This window comes from Halichoerus grypus, chromosome 10, assembly GCF_964656455.1.
Source record: "Halichoerus grypus chromosome 10, mHalGry1.hap1.1, whole genome shotgun sequence".
Taxonomy (NCBI): domain Eukaryota; kingdom Metazoa; phylum Chordata; class Mammalia; order Carnivora; family Phocidae; genus Halichoerus; species Halichoerus grypus.
In genome coordinates, this window is record NC_135721.1 from 104,047,252 (window position 1) to 104,065,431 (window position 18,180).

At 41.6% G+C, this 18,180-nt stretch overlaps 2 long non-coding RNA genes across 3 annotated transcripts in view; both read left to right on the forward strand.

Annotated features, from left to right (window-relative positions):
- The window catches only part of LOC144379258 (uncharacterized), a 167,857-nt gene that overhangs the window by 120,303 nt on the left and 29,374 nt on the right, over window positions 1-18,180 (forward strand). The gene's annotated exons all lie outside the window — the stretch shown is intronic.
- Window positions 1-18,180, forward strand: part of LOC118546341 (uncharacterized) — a 107,476-nt gene that overhangs the window by 71,702 nt on the left and 17,594 nt on the right. Inside the window, exons 2-4 of one of the 2 annotated variants that reach the window (XR_013441949.1) lie at window positions 3,494-3,545; window positions 4,642-4,776; window positions 9,588-9,666. This is a non-coding gene — a long non-coding RNA (uncharacterized LOC118546341). The remainder of the gene's footprint in view (window positions 1-3,493; window positions 3,546-4,641; window positions 4,777-9,587; window positions 9,667-18,180) is intronic. The other variant, XR_013441950.1, reaches the window with a different exon arrangement.

Sequence of the window (18,180 nt, forward strand, 5' to 3'; positions counted from 1 at the left end):
ATGTTAAGAGAGGATTGGAGATCGGCATTTGCTGGTGCTGGTTTAGCTACTCAACATCATCAAGGATCCGGGTTTTTTCCATCTTCCTACTCTGCCTTCCTTAAGCCGATGGCTTTTCAACCTCATGCTATTCACCTCCTGGTCACAAGTTGGCTGCTTTGGACTCAGGCATCACCAGTGCTTTTGAGGCAGGAAGAAGGGAGAAGGACAGTAACAGAAGTTCCTTTTGTTCTTAGCAAGACAGCAAAAATTTTCTTAGGCGTCCCTTGCAAAGCTATACCTATGTATCATTGGCTAGGACTGGATCATATGCCCACCCCTGGCTGTAAAAAAAATTCTGGGAATGTAGGGATTTGATTTTTAGAATCTATAATTGTAGAAAGTAAGGAAAGGGGGATAAGAAATGGCTGCATTAAAGTTCCTACAAATTCTGCCTTTCTTCTGCTGTGGCCAAAACTCAGGGCCTTGCTCCCTGATAGCTGGTATATTAGTCAACTATTGCCACAGCTATCCTGTACGAACCACCCCGAATCTCAGTAGCATATAATAAGCAAAATTGTGAGCATAAGAGAAGCAAGCAGAAAGACAGGGACCACGGGAAGGAGCCCCACGTGAAAAACATTATGCACCTACAGCACTTTCCGTTGGCTGTTGTTGTTAAGCCTCTCCTCTCAAAAAGTAGGGTAAGGATGGGGCCAGGATGCGGCCTTATCTACAAGCCGGACTTAAAATAGAGGACCCTGGCTCCAAAAAGCGCCCGTGAGCTGCCTGAGTTGCCTGCCAATAGCGACCAATCGGGATGAAGCCCTTCTGACCAGTCAGGATGTGGCCTTTCCAACCAATCAGGATGAGGCTTTTTTTTCTTTCCCTCATTAGCATATTGGACCGGAGTGGGAACCTGAGCAGGCGCTTTCTCTATATAAGCAGGGTCTTCCCGGTGTTTGGGGAGGCTAGTATGACTGTTTTCTGTTGCGTGTGTAACCTCTCAGTTTGAGCTGTAGCCGTGATACGGACTGGCCTGTGCCTTTGGTTTTTGGGTCCGGCCTCGCTTTTATTGTTCTTTGGCTGTGGAGCCCAAGTCCTTTAATAAAGATGGGCTGCCGCCTCAGGTGCAGGCTCGGAACTGGCACATCTCCATTTTTGTCTATATTCCCCCGGCCAAAGAAGCCACACGGGGCCAAAGCAAGACTATTTGTGGAAGGAACTGTAGAGTTACTTGGGCAGGGATGGGGGCATGGGGAGGGATAAGGAATGGGGACAATTCCCATACCCCAACTGGGTGACCTGTATTATCTGTGTGCAGCAAGTGGTGGTGGAGGTAGGATGTTAATGTGTGTCCCTGCTGGTGACAAACGCGCCTTTGATGGGCAAGGACCTACTGAAGGCAATATCCATCAGGAAAGTGACCCTAGAGATGTAATTCTAGACCAGGTGTGAGAGAAGGGATGGATAGGGCACACTAGTCCTCTAGGGAAGGCAGAGCATGTTGTACCTTGAATCACCTTTCACAGGCGGCTCTTCTTACTGATGAGTATAATCTATCCAACAAAAAAGGATTCTGAAGCTCAGCTTCCAGCATATATCAATTTGGCATTACCAGGGGCAGGCAATTCCTCTGGGTTGAATGAGTCTTGTTTTCCCCAGTAATGGCACCTGGGGCTGTTAACCTTCATTTCTCAAGGAGGCTTTTCTCAGCTAAACTCCATTTACTGTAGGTACTGTAACTTAAACCAAATATTGTGACAATAAGAATAGAATAGAGATGGAGGTATTCCCCATGATGGTCATGATACCCAGATTTTTGTTGGTGCTGTTACGTATCAGAGCATACTTGACAGGAGGGCTGCATTGGGGTTTAATTTAAATTCTGATGTGTGCTCAGAGGAAAAGGAAAATACAAGCAAACTGTATTTAAGGACAGGGTTGTGTCTCTGAAATAACATGTACATATTCTTTGAAAATGGGAGTCATTCAATAAACATCTTCAGTTTCTCCTCTTTCTGGAGGCCACCTTGATGGAGAAGTATATATGAGCTCATGTGAGAAATCAATGAATCTTCTAAGAAAAATATACATTTTGCATATTTAGTGTTTAGTGTTTTTTTTTTTTCAGCACTTATCATGTGCCAGACTCTATTGGTAGCACTTCACAAATATTAACTTATTTAATTTTTATTATAAATGTATGAGGTAGGTCCTATTCTTGACCCTGTTTCACAGGTGGAAACCCAAAAGCAGAGCGAGTTTAAATGACTTCAAGGTTGGGTAGCTTGAAAAGGGTATGGATTTCCACATGACTAACTAATGGCAAAAGGAGATGAGGCACTCGGCGGACGATGCCATCTTCCTCATGAAACCACATGAATTCTGAATAACCATAATCAGTTTTGGAGAACCAAAAAGCCTCATTGCTAAGAGTCTTGATTTGACATACAAAGGATTTGTCCTGCCCAGTAACCCTTCTCTCCCCTCCTAGCTACAACAACCTGATTTTCCCTTAGGAGAATCACTGTTCATCAGCTAGAGCATGTGGTTTGAATAGGCAGATCTGACCCTTTGTCTCCAAGGCTAGGAAATAAATCAGGGCTGGGGATTAGGTGAGAAATGAGCATCCACTCTAGGATTTGGTTCAGGCTTTTAGGAAAGAAGGATGCCCTTTCTGGTAGGGATGTTAAGGATGGGACATAACGCTGGGATAGCTGGTGGCTATCTTGCCATGGTTGGAGAAACTCTGAGATTTAAAGCAACCCAGATGCTGGGGGACTGAGGCACAGATGCTTGGGGACTGAGAAAAAGAAATTCCTAATGATGTTATTTGAGCCCCTGGATTTTTTTTAAGGTTTTATTTATTTGACACACAAAGAGCATGTGTGAGAGAGCACAAGTGGGGGAGCCCAAGCAGGGGGAGCAGCAGACTCCCCACTGAGCAGGGATCCCAATTGGGGGCTCGACCCCAGGACCCTGGGATCATGACCTGAGCTGAAGGCAGACCCTTAGGCCACTGAGCTACCCAGGCTCCCCCCGAGCCCCTGGATTAACCACCATGCTTTAGCTTCTCATTACAGAGCCTGCAGACTTTTTAGTTACTTGAGCCAATAGAGAATCTTCACGGTCAAAGCCAGTTTGAATCAAATTTCTGTCATTTGTACCAAAGATCCCTGTCTGAAAGTGTACAGATCACTTTCCAGGCCCCTTCTGCTGCCCTGGGGGCCTCCATCCTTTCTGTAACAGATCTTGGACAGTTAGGCTGATTCCCTTTCTCTGAAGCTTCCACCGACATCCACCCATTCTTACCTGGAGCTTTGCTCCTTGAAACTTCACTTCCTTATTGACACCAACAAGAACACAAGTTCTTTTCATTCAAAGGCTTCAGGCTCATTATTATGAAGAGAAAACAGGTCACATAGAAAATTAGCATACAAAAGTTTCAAGTGGAAAAAAATCTCACATGTTCTGACAGTCATGGTCTCTGATCCAGTGTTTTGTTTTTCAGTGTGGTAACCATGAACCACAGCTGTCTACTGAGCACAGCAAATGTGGCCATTGTGAGTTGGAAACTGAATTTTTAATTTTATTTAATTTTAATTAAAATTATGTTTTAAAATTTATACTTGACTTAGTTATTGGAAGATATTTTTATGCATGCTTGGAATAACTCGAGTATATGAATTTTTCTTACCAACTGTATATTTTGTAAATATAAATACAGATCAGTATTTTGATAAAAATTTAGTATCTGAATTGACACATGGTATAAACATAAAATACACATGATTTCAAAGATTAGATTTGAAAAGAAGCAAAAATAGTTCATTAATTTTTATGTTGACCACATGTTGAAATATTTTTGTTATATTGAGTTAAGAGTGTTTGTTTTAAAGATTTATTTGAGAGGGAGAGTGGGGGAGGGGTACAGAGAGAGGGAGAGAGAGAAGCTCAAGTCGAGTCCACACTGAGTGCGCAGCTAGATGCAGGGCTCGATCTCACCACCCTGGGATCATGATCTGAGCCAAAACCAAGAGTCAGACGCTCAACCCACTGAGCTACCCAGGCACCCCTACAAGTATTCTTAAAATTTTACCTGTTTTCTTTTACTTTTTCAAACATGGCTCACACTGTATTTCTACTGGACAGTGCTGGTCTATAGTTTTTGTCTAACCAGTGATCTGAAGACCCTACTGGTACTCTGTAGGGCAAGTTCACCAAACCAATGGTCATGGTGTTTTGTTCTGACGGTGTTCAGGATTGTGCTTTTACTCTGGAAAAAGCACTGAAGAAATGTGTCAGCAACCCCTCTTATGTTAGTCTTCTTATAAAAGTCTGGAACAATCTAATTAAGTAGTTTTAATTATTTTTCATATCATTATTTGATCAATGAACAATCCTTCTGTTCTCTATGTGATACTCTTACAGATTAGGGTATAAAACATAAGTTCCTGAAAGATTAAAAAAATGGGGTAATATTCTATTTAATGCAAAATACTAGATATTGTTGTATATTATTTCCAGAAATCTTCCCTTATTTTATTGCTTTGGTTGCTGTTTTGTTAATTTTTTACTCCTATATGTCTGATATTTTTATTGAAATCATCTGACAACCCTGGGAAAACTCTGCTTTGCTTCATTTCTTCCACTTTCCAGAGATCATGATTCTAGAGTGCTTCTTTCCACTCAGAAGCTAGAAGATAAAATTACAGCAGATGGTGAATGAGGGCTCAAGCTGCAAGGGACCTGCCAAGTGGGGGGCTCCTGGCCCAGGAGGTCCCCTCCTGCATGGTAGGAACTCCCTTTGGATTCTCCTTTTAAGCATTCAAAGGTCCCTTGACACAAGCAACAAAACAAAGCTATGTTCTTCACCCTGGAAAGCTGAAAAGCAAAAGGTTTCTTTTCAAGGACTTCATGGTAAATCCAGAATATACACTGCAAAGCATGTGCCAGACATTTGCCTGCTTGCTCTCTGATCCACTCTCCACATTTCCCCTGCTCGCCTCTGCATTGCAGAAGGCTCATCCTGCAAGCTACATTTCTCTGACTTTCCAGCCAGCTGGCTTCTGGCTCAATTCAGCCCATGGGAGGCATGAGTAAGAGACAGGAGGTAGGACAGCAAAGGGAAGACAGGGAGGAATCAGGAAGCTTATCTCCCCCACTCTTTCTCTCTGAAGATGTGTCATCTTTGGTAGTGGCTTTGTGTCCTTTGTTTTCCAGCTCTTGTCAAACAACCCTTCATTCTATGACCTTATATGTAAAAATTTAGATAGCGCACATAAAATAATGCTGTAAATTGATTATGGACTTACAATTAATATTTTTAAAATGGATACATATACATGTTGAAATATGATTATGCTTGATGGAGTGGATCAGGGAATGCCCCTGGGGGTTAAGATTAAAGGAGACCTGATGTTCAACTGTCATGAATATTTTATTCTTTTACAAAAAGAATGAAAAGCCATAACATGAAGGAGAAAAGAAAAAAGAAAAACCACACTTTTGGACATTGTGGGGAAGAAGAAATAAACCTTATTATCATAATATATTTTTTCTTACATAGGTTTTTTTTTTCAGGAATTATTTAAATATCATAATTATTAGTTTTCTGTTGCTGCTGCAACAAATCACCATGAATTAGGTGGCTTAAATACCACAAACTTATCATCTTACAGTTCTGGAGGTCAGAAGTCTGATCCAGGTCTTATGGGCCTAAAATTAAGGTGTCAGCATTGTAGCCACCCTTTTTGGAGGCTCTAGGAGAGAATCTGTTTTTCTCTGTCTCTCCCAGCTTCTAGAAGCCAGCCACATTCCTTTTGGCCCCTTTCTCCATTTTCAAAGCCAACAAGATTACACATCTTTGACCCTTCTTTCGTGGTCCCATTTCCCTCTGACTGCAGTAGGGAAAGTTTGTATGATTTTAAGGGTCCTTGTAATTAGGTTGGAACTACCCAGATAATTCAGGATAACACCACATCTCAAGATCCTTAACTTAATCACATCTGCAAAACCCCATTTTGCTATGTAGGGTAACATATTCATAGGCTCCAGGGATTAGGATGTGGACATTTTGGGGGAAGGGCCCATTATTCTGGCTACTATGATGATTTACAGTAGGAAGATATCCTGCATCTGTTAAACTAAAGGCTCTCTCTATCTGTCTAGCATGGATGTAAACCCTCCTCCATTTAGCATGCTATTTTTCTGAGAAGACAAAATGTTTGTTGAAGTTCAAGTCTACAGCAGTGAGGGTGTTCCTCATCTGATTATGCATAGCTGAGCAGGAAACTTGCTATACATTTTTACAATAGAAGACAATGAGAATTTTACCAGTTCATTACAACGGTTCTTATCAGGACAGCCAGGCAGATCTCAAATTAAAGTTATGACAGAGCTGTCTTGTAGATTTCCCCAAATGAAGAGACAAGCATCATTTGCTCTAATTGTTGCTTTGCTATCGCAAATCATCTTGGCTATAATGACAAATTAACACGGTTCTATGAGATGTTATATTTTGCAGTGGTTGCAGAGGTTCTGCTGAAAATAGGTCAATTTCTTATGAAGTAAAATTTTGCTGAACTGGCTAGTTGTCTAGAAACTGGGGCTTGGAACTAATTATTAGAATGTGCTAATGTTCACTGACCTATGATGTGCAAGCCTTCCTTCCCAAGCAGATTAACTTCTCTTTAAGGAAAGAGGTAATGAAATTCAGAATCTTGCAAAGAGATCACAAGTAGACATTGGATTAAGCAAACAAGTTAAAGCAAGAACTTGGTAGATAATCATGAAAACAGTCCTTGTCAAGTCTTCTTTTCACATTTCATTGAGCAATTGCATTCCTCCAGCAAACAAAGGAATAACACATTAAATGTTCAAGAAGTTGAATTATGCAATCAACCACCAGAAATACTCAAGCTGCTTGCTCTTCCAGTTCATCAGAGGTTAACTGCTTTTTTCCTGTCATCCTTTTGTAGGGCTTTTGTATGCTTTGTTTCTGAAAAAATGATTTCAGCAGCTAGACATTGTTCCAAAGTTTAAGATGCAAGAAAGGGGACATCTCTCTGATTTCATAGCCCAAGTCAAATGTTGTTTGTGAAGGTTAGCAAAGTGTCTAATCATAGTTATTTTTTTCCTGGCTGCTTTTTCTTTTTCCTGGAGTAGTGGAAACCAAGATAAGTAGAGGTATGGCTATTGGGCTGCCAAGATACATTACCCATCCCAAATTGGGCCAGTAAATTGTGGGCCAGCTATATTGTCAGCACCTGGCTTCTCTAGGCCTAGCTGGATGCTGTGAACTTCACAACTGCCCCCAGGATGCAGCATTTTTTGCTTTAAACAGATTTTCATGCAGCTTCCCTTTTATGGATGCTTCCACTTTTGAGGGACAGAGTGGGAGTTGAGTCTTCTATTCTCCCAGTCTTGAGAAATCCAACCCTGTCCCTGGCCTGACCTCTCTCCCTGTGAGGGAGAAGGTGAAAATTGCCTTTTCATTCATTCCATAAGTATTTATTCAGTGTTGTCTTAGCTTAGGTTCCCTCAAAATTAGACCCTGGGATAAGATAAGGTAAGCAATTTTTTGGGAGGTGACCCCAGGAAACACTAGTAGGGAAGTGGGAAGTGAGACAGGAAGGGAAGGCAACCATAAGGAGTGCCTTATCGAGTTAAGTTACTGCTGTGGGCAACTGGACCTCAAGCCCACTGGGGAACTCTGTAGAGCCGTGTAGAAGACCCCAAGTTGAACTATGGAGGGCAGGGGAGCTGGGTTGTAGATCCACAAGTTCTTAAGGACCGTTGGTGGAGGGCTACCAGTAGTTAATTTCTCAGATTGTCCAGTCAACTGTGCTGAGGCCAGAGTGGCTTTCTGCTGTTTGTAAGAAAGCTGTCTGGCAACGAGATGCAGATACTGGCCATTGGAAGTAGAGCAAGCTCACACTGTAGTAAGACAGTCATACAAACAACTTTGTGTTTCAGCCTATGAGTAAAGCATTGAAATAAGTGTTGGAGAAAAGGTTAATCTACTCCAATTGGCACATTAAGCAGAAGCAGCTATATTTTACTGGGTGCTCAGAATGATGTCAGGTGCTGGGGAGGAAGCAGCAGAAGTAGGAGGCATGGTCTCTCCCTGATTTTGAGGTGCTTCCTAAGTAGGGAAGGCAGCCCTGACTTTATCATGTAACCTGGGTAAACGAACAAAATTGAATGGTGCTGTAGGCGTTAGGGGAGGATGGGAAAAGCTTCCTGGAGGAAGTAGGAAATAAAGGAAGGAAAGTGTTTGCAGAAACAGAGACAAAACCCGTACAGCTGGAGGAACTGGGGAAAAATGTCAGCATGGAGACAAAGTTAGCCTAGCATGTTGGTAGACCATGAACAAGCCCATGAGATTGGAGTAGAGGAGACAGGTTCAAGAGTGAGAATCTTCAAGCTGGATTGGGGAGGCAGGGCCAGCCTGAGAGGTTTGAAGGCAGAACAAAAAAGTCTTGGCTTATTATTCTCCTAGAGATATCAGTCATTGCCTTGAGCCTATAATCCCTTGTGAAAAAGTCCACCCATTCCACGGTACTGCTGAAGAAGGGGTTGTGTCTCAGAAGAGGACCCTGCCTCCACAGCTGCATCTGATTGGGATGGGGAAGACAGCTGACCCTAGATGGGCTAATCAGATTTTGGTGTTTGGGTTTTTTTTTTTTTTTTTTCCCTTGGCATTTGGCATTTGGACCTAGGACACTAAGAGTTCGAATAAGCTGGTTTTCTGTAGAACCAAGGCAAGCGTCTTGTTTCCTTAGTAAGCCACAGCCATGTGCAGGCAACTACATTAGAGTAAAGCACCACAGGAAACATTGAATTGCAGCAAAATAGATGAGTTCCTGTGCTGAGAGAATCAGAGAAGGGAGACTATGTGGTCCCAACAAGCTACAGGTAATTTTCTAATTCCCCCAGGGCATGGTATACTTCTGTAAACTTCCCATTCAAGCAAATTTGAGTGGGTTTCTCCTCCCTGGAGATCAAGGACACTTAACTAAGACAAAATGGTAGCCATTAATTTGCATTTTGCTAGTGCTCCAATTTTTAGTCCTAAGGGTTGACCTCATAGCTAGTGATCCACAGAAGAAAACCTGGAGATGAGAATCATGTGCAAATAGATTCTTAAGGGAGGGCTCCAAGGGAGACAGTAAAGGAATAGGGGAAGCAAGAGGGAAGGGAAAGAAGTCAAGCCAGGGGTGAATTCAGACTAAGTCGGTGGAGCCCGCAGGGGGTGCTGCAGTGGAAGTCTGGTCTCAGGTTTGCTTTCCTCCTTAACCCCAGGCAAAGGAGTGGGGTTTTCACTCTGCGCTGTCCCAGGGATGTAACTTAGGTAAGACCCTTGCCCTCAACTCCTTTATAGCCTAGTAGGGGCAGACGAACTTGCAAAACACATATAGGCAACTAGAAAAATGGCTTCCAGGTGGTAGAGGAAATCTAGACCCAAAGGAAGTTCTCTGCAAACAGTGAATGCTTTAACATCTATGTGCCATGTGTTACCACCACCCACCCCAAACAGAGAACCACTGAACAGCATAAGCGTGGCTGATTTCCTCCCAGGTACTTTTGGTTTTTCCCTCTAGAAAGCAGAACTTCCTGAAGAATGATAAGGACCTGGCACCCAGTTTTACCCTCAGCAGGCTTGACCCAAGAAAGAGAAGAGTAAGTATCAAACCCAACATCAATAAGGTTGCTGTGTGTTTTTCCTCTTTTCCCTAAAGGCATGTTTGCTCTTTCAAAGACTAGGAACACACTGTTTAAAGTATTTTTGGTCGAAGGGCCAGGCTGCCAAGAAAGCAGTGGGCATTTGCTTGCAGTAGTGGGGTTTTTACCCCATGTGACCTCTATTTAGGGCAGGAATTGTCAAAGTGTGGACCAGCATTCATGAGGCTTTCAGAAGTTTTAAAGGTTCAAACTGATGAAGGGCTGAGAGGCTTTTTCTTTATTGTGAGCAAATGATACACCATGTATCATTTTATTTTTTATATCTAAGCAAGTGCTATATACTAGTAAACTACTGTATGAAGAATTCACTATTACTAAACTTTGGTATTCATACATTTTAGATAGTACAATATTGGAGTTTACTGAGAACAGTAATTCAGGATTCCAGTGAAAGTCCGCTTCCCATAAGTAGTTCACAGCTGCGCACAGGTGGATAGGAGGAATTCCCACAAGGCTTGGGGAAAACCTGAGCAGTGCCTCCCCGGTAAGGTCATCTATAGTTCTTAATCACAGCTATGCTTGATTCTTAATCATCAGCCATTGTTGGCTCAAACTCCTCTTAATCTACTTTCTTTCATATCTGGTTCATTTTCTCATGTGGTAAAATGCTGTTTTAGCTTGGGTCTCCCCAGTAGAGTGTGAGAGGATGTGAGTGCAAGTAGTTTATATGGAGCGTGATCCCAGGAACCACTTGGAGGCAAAGCTGAGTGAGAAGATAAGACAAAGAAGGGAGAAAAGCCATTAAAGGTGTGCTAATGAGCAGAATTTGCTCAGGCCTTTGGGGATCCTGGGGAGACTGCATAACATGCCTCCATGTTGCCCCGCCAGAAAGGTGAGGATTGGGGTATATACCCAACACTTCCCACTGGGTGGTGTTGAAGGCAGCTTCTGGAGGCATCAACTCACAGATACTTCCAGCCTTCCTAGCACACTGGGTCAGGCTCCTGCAGCCAGAGAAAGCCTTCGGGAGAGTGGCAGGTGCTTTATAAGAGGCTGTTCAGTGACGAGAAGATTCAGAAGAGAGGACCAGCGGAAGCTGGGCAGGGCACAGGTCTGCTATGGATGCGTATTTCCACAAACAGTATTTGGAGTCCATAGTTTTCTAATCACTGGATTTTGAAACACCCATGTGTTGCATTCCAAAGAACTGCATAAGCCCAAATTGCTTAATAGTCATGGAGAACTTTATGTAAGGATATAATCTTAATGTTGAACTTGGAGGATGGGAAGAAGCCAGACATATGAAGAAGGAAGCATGGTCCTAAAGTCTTCTGCATCAGTTTGCCCATGTAAATTGAGTCTAGAATGTGCAGATTTAAATCCTAGATTGCTTGAAGAGTGATTTTTAGCAATCCTGTTCTCATTCAGAATGAAATTGTTTTGTTTTTAGCCATCTCCTGCAGGATAAAATTTCAGATTTTTCATTTGATCCCATTTTAACATCATGCTTCTCATTTCTCTGTGCCCACCCATTAGTCACATTTCCCAATTCCATTTTCACCAATCACTGCTTTGACAGTTCCCAACTTCCATCCTAGGTTTCTCTCATCTAGTTTCTTAGGAAAAAAAAAATCCCATCGGAGACACGGAAATCTTCAATCCCTCTAAACGTGGTGAGGATGACAATTCTGATACCTGGTACTGGACTTGCTCCAATTTGTCTGGTTAAAGACTTCCCCACTTTGTCTTGCCCCTCAGCCTGAAGGTAATTCCATATCTCTCAGATACTAATCCTGAAGCTTGTCTTCGGTTCTTGACATTCTGTGAGTAATTGTGGTGCATTGAAACAGACTTAAATGAGTATGAGAACGGATGTATTCCCCAAAGTCCTTGCATCACAGATTTTTTTTTTTTCTTGCAATGGGAGTCACTGTCAAATTGCCTGAGTCACACATTTTTTCTTTCCAGTGTAACACACCCCCAAGGGACTTGTGGCTTCATCCTGAGCAAGTTCAGTCAGCAGTGTTAGAGGGAATACTAAGAACTTTAAAGAATTATGAAGCCAGCTCAGACCTCATTTCTTAAAAGATTTCCTGAAATCTTCCCTGTAGAAACAGCATCACTTGTCATCAGATAATGGCATGTCCCCTTCAATCATATTCTACCATAGATGGCATTGCCCTTCCTTAGGCTTTCTCTGATGTTTCTGACTTTTGGAAGAATCATGATCTCCCATTTGTATTTGGACTTGTCACCTTCTCTGCACATGACGGTTTTCTACCTCTCAGAGATTCTTCACAGTGTTTGTTCCTCTGATGGAAAACTTTGTTTTTACATACCATTATGGATTATTTTCATCAACTTTTCTTTCATTAAAAAGGCTTTACAATGAAAATAGACACCTGTACTCTATCTGTAATTTGATTCAATTTTCAATAGCCCTTTCCTGTTACCTAATTTTTCCATATCTAGTAACACAAAGTTAGCTCTCAGTGAAGGCTGAATGAATAAAACATTTAAGTCATTGCTTTATAAGAAGATCCAACCTAGTGAAGCTGTATGCAGACTTCAAATATATGTGTTAAAGGAATTCTAGGTATCTGGGTTTCTGACATTCTATCTGAAATGTCATACCAATTTCATTGACTTTGTGGTGCTGGATAGCAGGAAAGGAAAAAAGTAATACATAAGCATATCTTTACGTAACTACAACAGGAAAAAAAATCCTCACCTCAAAGCTGTAAACCAGTATTTTAATCCACCTAAAACCTCTCCTCCAGTGGTTTTTCAGCCCTCTTTAAAAAAAAAAAAATACTTCCAGTGATAGCAAACCCATTATCCCCTCACAAAGCAATTCAAACAACTTTCAGAAAGTTCTAATTGTTGGGTGCCTGGGTGGCTCAGTTGGTTAAGCAACTGCCTTCGGCTCAGGTCATGAGACTGGAGTCCTGGGATCGAGTCCCGTATCGGGCTCCCTGCTCAGCGGGGAGTCTGCTTCTCCCTCTGACCCTCCCGCCTCTCATGCTCTCTCTATCTCATTCTCTCTCTCAAATAAATAAATAAAATCTTAAAAAAAAAAAAAAAAGAAAGTTCTAATTGTTAAAGAAAAAAAAAGTATTCAGGGGACCTAATTATGGACAGTTTTAAGTGCTGTGCTAAAAAAATGTGGATAGCTTTCTGGGTTGGTCATCTTAATTAAGGGAACTCTGCAAAATAAACCATGTTACCAGCCCATGTGGGAAAAGAAAACAATTTATATTGAACCTCAACATCCCCTGACCTCTGTAAAGTCCTCATTCCCTAACCAGTGTATTTGTTTATCCAGCAAGTGTGTACCCATTTGGGTCACTGTCTCATCGACATACTATGAATAACTATGATTCAGTAAGTGTGTTGAATAGATTTACTCTTCTTTCAACCTGTAGGTCAGATAAAATCATCATGGCCCAAAGGAGTATCTTTCTAGTTCTGTGGTGGTCATGTTGTCCTAGAAGGGTCTTTGAAGTAACCAGCCTGAGCCATTTTCTCTCCTTATGTGACCTAGCACAGGTCCCTGTGTTCTGACTTCAATTATAGTCAACATCTAAGGTTGGTCCCCGAGTGGCAGGTGAAGGGGTAAGGGACATCCTAAGCCTCCTTGATGTCCCCAATAGTCATTGTCACCGGTGCCTTCACACAGGCCCTCTCCATTTCTAGTCCGAATGGTGCCATATTTTATTGTCCCCCTCAGGCTCCGCCTTGCCGGGTCTCTCATCCCTTCCTGCTACAATGCTCTCTCTTTCATGCATCCCTGGTCATGTCACCGTTGGTTAATTGCCTCATTGCTATCTATGTAAAAGACTCCTTACTATGAAAATACAAAGCCTACCCCGACTTCTCTCACCACATCTCTTGTCTTGATCTATCTTCCAACCATGTGGGATTACGTTTGTTCTTGGGTAGCATATGTGCCCTGCTGGTTCCCCTCCTCCCAGTCTTTGGCTACACCCACCCCTGAGAGCAAAGCCCTACTGCATAGCTTCCAGAAAGCTGGTTTTCCCTTACACTTTCTTCCCCAGCAGGATAGGTTTATGCTCCACTGCATCTTGAGCTTATCTCAATTGCTAGCACTAATCACTCTGTATTGTAATTAGTTCCTACTCTACATCCTCCCCAAACCTGGAGCTTTTGGTGAGAACAGGCTGGGTTTCTCTCTCTGTAACATCAGGATGTAACGTAGTATAGTTACCCCATATTACAAATGCATGATGAATGCAAGTGCTCCAACTCAGAAATGAATAAATATTCAGCACTCTGAAAAATCTAATCATGCTGCTGAAGACTGTTCTATGGAATACACCTTTTGAGTGAACTGTCAAGTAGCTATGTAATGATTGCTTTTAATGGAACTAAAATATTAATAGTAGTGATCTCTGGTGGTTTTCCCCTGGATTATGTTTTTGTCTTAGTTTTTATATTCTCAAAATTCTCTACAAGGAGCCATATGAATTACATTCATAATCAGGAACAAAGGTTAAGAAACATTATATATTATTTTGTATTTGCATTTACCTTTATGGCAAATGTGTGCAGAGCAAAAGGACTGGGATAAAGTCCTCAAGGGGTGAACGGTGGTTTTCTCTAGAGTTGGAATAGTAGGTGATGTTTTTCTTATTCCTTCTAATTTGCATTTTTCCTGTATGATTATGTATTCCTTTTATAAGAAAAATTGTATTTAAGTATTTAAAAATTAAATAACATGACTAATAATTGGAATAGTCAAATAATCAAACCACCTCCTATCAAGAGATTACTGAACTTACACAAATCATACTTATTGTCAAGACATTTAGCTCTTATTCTGAGAACCCACGGAAAACAACATAAATATAAGAATCTATAATTTAAAATGGAAAAAATGTGATCCTGTAAATCATAAAACTAAAAAATTTGTTTTAGACCTTTTGGAAGTTAAGTATATCATTGGACTGGGAAGAGAACCTAGGTCCAGTTGTGAATTATAGAGTTGGTTTTTAATGGAATGTAACTATTTCTGTTGCTAAATCTATTATCCTTTGGTACATAATACACTGGAGATTAAGGTTCCTTATATTCAGTAAAAGATTTAGTGTGAAGCAGTAAAAATAGCTTTAGTCATAATTTATACAGGTGCATATTTATAAGTAGAACATAAATATTTGAAAAAAGGCAAAGAGAAAGGTAGGAACCAGCATTATTTTAGAATTTATTTTTACTTTCTTCTTTAAACCCATATGCTTTGTATTTATTATGAGTTAAAACTAAACACGCCTTCAATATTTATCAAACAGTTAAGACTTTTCTCAATTGCATTTTACTCAGCTGTGAGAGCTGAGTAAAAATCAGTTGCTTGTGGTTATTTATTGAAAAGGAGGTTAGGTATTAGTTTTTAGCCATTATGAGTTGTTCTTAAGGTTCTTGTATATTATCAATTATCATGAACTGAAAATATGATTTACGAACTTGATGATCAGTAATTTTCATGAATAATTAAATGTCAGCATAGACACTTCTAAAGTGTCCTCCCATCCTAGGCCTCAAACTCCTATCCTGAGAGCTACACAGATGCTAATACTTAGACGTGGAAGGCCAACAATGACTGAACGATGGAAACATACATGTACTTAGCACTTTATGGTGTGATGGATAATAAATAGAGCAATTGCCCAGCATATATTGTCCCACTGTGTCCTCAACACAAATCTAGGAAGAAAGTCTATTAGAGTAGTTGACAGCCTGTAATCTCAGCTGCTTATGACCTACCGTGACAGAACCTCTCTCTGTCATGTCCGTTGACAGGCAGCTCTGGACCTCACTCTGTGTCCCCTGGGCTGACAGAAGAGCCAGCAGCAGAAGGAAGTGAAGCTCAGAGACTCTCAAACCTGCAATTCAAAGCACCACCCTGGAAATGACGAACATCGCTTCTGCTCACAACTCATTGTTCACAACTAGTTAAGAAGGGGGCAGGACAGGAAGTGTGGTCCTACAGTGTGTGGGGACAGGCTGGAAATATTTGGTGAATAGTACTAATCACTACCACAGTGAGTGAGGGTCCCTATTTTACACACGAGGAAATAATCTGAGAGAGGTCAGTTTGCCAAGTCACATAGCTAGTAAGTGAAAGAGCTAAGATGCTATTAAAGAATTAAGCCTGAATTTTATAGCAAATTCTGAGCCTACCAATTCTATGCCACCTAGAAAGACATGGGAATACTAGAAACTGAACAGAGATGAGCAGGTATCTCTTGGTCTCACTTTCGTGAACTCTGAAATCCCTTAGCTATACCTCCTGCTGCCTACCTCAAAAGCTGGTGACCAAAAGTAGTGACCTTGTTACCAGAGCTGAGTTCCTTATAAAAATGTTCTGGCCCATGGAGTTCTTGGGTAGTTTATTGAGTATCAGGAGCAATGTGACTTGCAATGACTCGGAAGATGCTGTTAGCAAGATAAAGCCAAATAACCCTCAGAAGAGTCAATACTATCCATCCAATCTGCTTCAGTGATGTGCATTTTTCATTAAGGTGACTTAGAGACAGGCTGTAACTCCAGGGGCACTGTTCACAAAATATTCTATGGTCCCGGACCCTTCTGGAGTTGTGCAATGCATTGTCCAAAAAACAAGTCTGTCCCTTAAGGGGCACATGTCCCCACTTTCCCTCCAATTTCAGCCCCTCTCCTCCATAGTATTTCACTTCTTATAAGTAGGAGTTAGAACGGAGTATATTATCAGTAAAGTATTGAGAAGTCTACAGATTTTGCCTTTGCATTGAGGGAGGGTTCAGCCAATGGAAGCTCTTTCTGTCATTTCCCTTTTAGCATTTGACATCTTGTGACCTTCTGCACCTCTGTAGGTATTAAAGAATCTCTGCTCCCCCCTAGATACTGCAGCACCAAGCCAACAACAAATTTACGTTGCTTCTACATAATTCCCAGGAAGTGGTCTCCACCCAGGCTGCACACTAATACTCCAGGGTGTTTTCAAAAAATCCCCTTGCCCTTTTCCCCACCCTTGGGATCTGATTTGATTGCCCCTGGATAGGGCCATGAATATTTTACAAAGCTCCTCAGATGGTTTTAATGGTAGCCTATGTTGAGAACCACTGACCTAAGAAATAGTTAACAAGTTACCAAGAAGCTCAACTTACTAGATGAGGAACATGGGAGAGCTGTAACATTGCTCTGTTAAAAGAATAAAGAAAGATAAACCATAATAGATTTGATTCCTGCGCCTACCAGTCTGGTGTCTGGCCCACAGTTCCGCCAAGGCCCACAAATACAGCCACATTGCCAAATCTGTTAGATCACTGGTTCTCAACTTTACTTAAGGTGGTCCTGGAAAGCTTTTAAAATCCAGACACCCTGTCCCTACTTAAGCCCAATTAAAGCAGAGGCTTTATGGGTAGAGGACAGATACCTGTGTTGTTTTTTGTTTTTTAATATTCTCTAGTTGATTCCAAAATGCAGCCAAGGTCAAGAACTGCTAGATCCTTTTAGTCAATATTGTACTAAACTTCGCAGCAATTTTTGATATTGGCTCCTCCCCCTTCTCGGGAACCAGTGACCTTGGCTTCCATGACTCCACACTCTCCTGCTTTCCTCTTTTCTTTCAATTCCTCTATTTTTCTTTTTCATTCTCATGTGTGAGCTTCTCTTCTTCTAGATTTCTACATTATGGAAATCTTCAGACTTCAGCTCTTGAGGCAGATTCATCACCTGGGTCTAGTTGATATAATTTATTCCTATGCCTCTAATCACCATCATAAAACCAAAAGCTCCTAAATTTATGTCACTAACCCAGATTTCTTTTTTGGAGTTTGTTTATCCCCTTGGCTATTTTACAGACATCTTTAACTAAACATAACATATCCCAAACCAGACCCTCAACCTCAAATGTGTGCTCTTTTGATGTCTTCTTTGCTCTCACTAAGCAATGCAAACTCTCCAGTTGTACAAGCCAGAAATCTGGGAGGTGATCTCTGTGCTGTCCCTCCTCAAACCCCACCCACAGATCCAGGCCTTGGTCACATCCCATCTTGTCTACTTCCAAACACACTGCAAAGCCACCCCTTTCTCTCTGCCTCCATAACTGCATTAGGCATTTCTTTGTTGCATCATACGTTGCCCTAAAACTTAGTGCCTAAAAACAATGAATGTTTTATATCACATACAGTTTCTGGAGGTCAAGGATATGGGAGTGGCTTAGCTGGATGATTCTGGCTAGGAGTCTCTTGTGATTGCAACATGAGATGTTGGCCAGGGCTGCAGTCTTCTGAAAGCTTGACTAGCACTGGAAGATCTGCTTCCGGTGGTGGCACATCCACATGGTTGGGGAGGTTTGTGCTAGCAGTTGGCAGGAGGCATCGGTTCCTCCCCCTACATGGAACTCTCTATAGGGCTGCTTGAGTGTTCTCAGGACATGGTGGCTGAATGCCTTCAAAGGGAGTGATCCATGAGAGAGCAAACAGGAGGCTGTTTTGTCTCTTCTGGCTGACT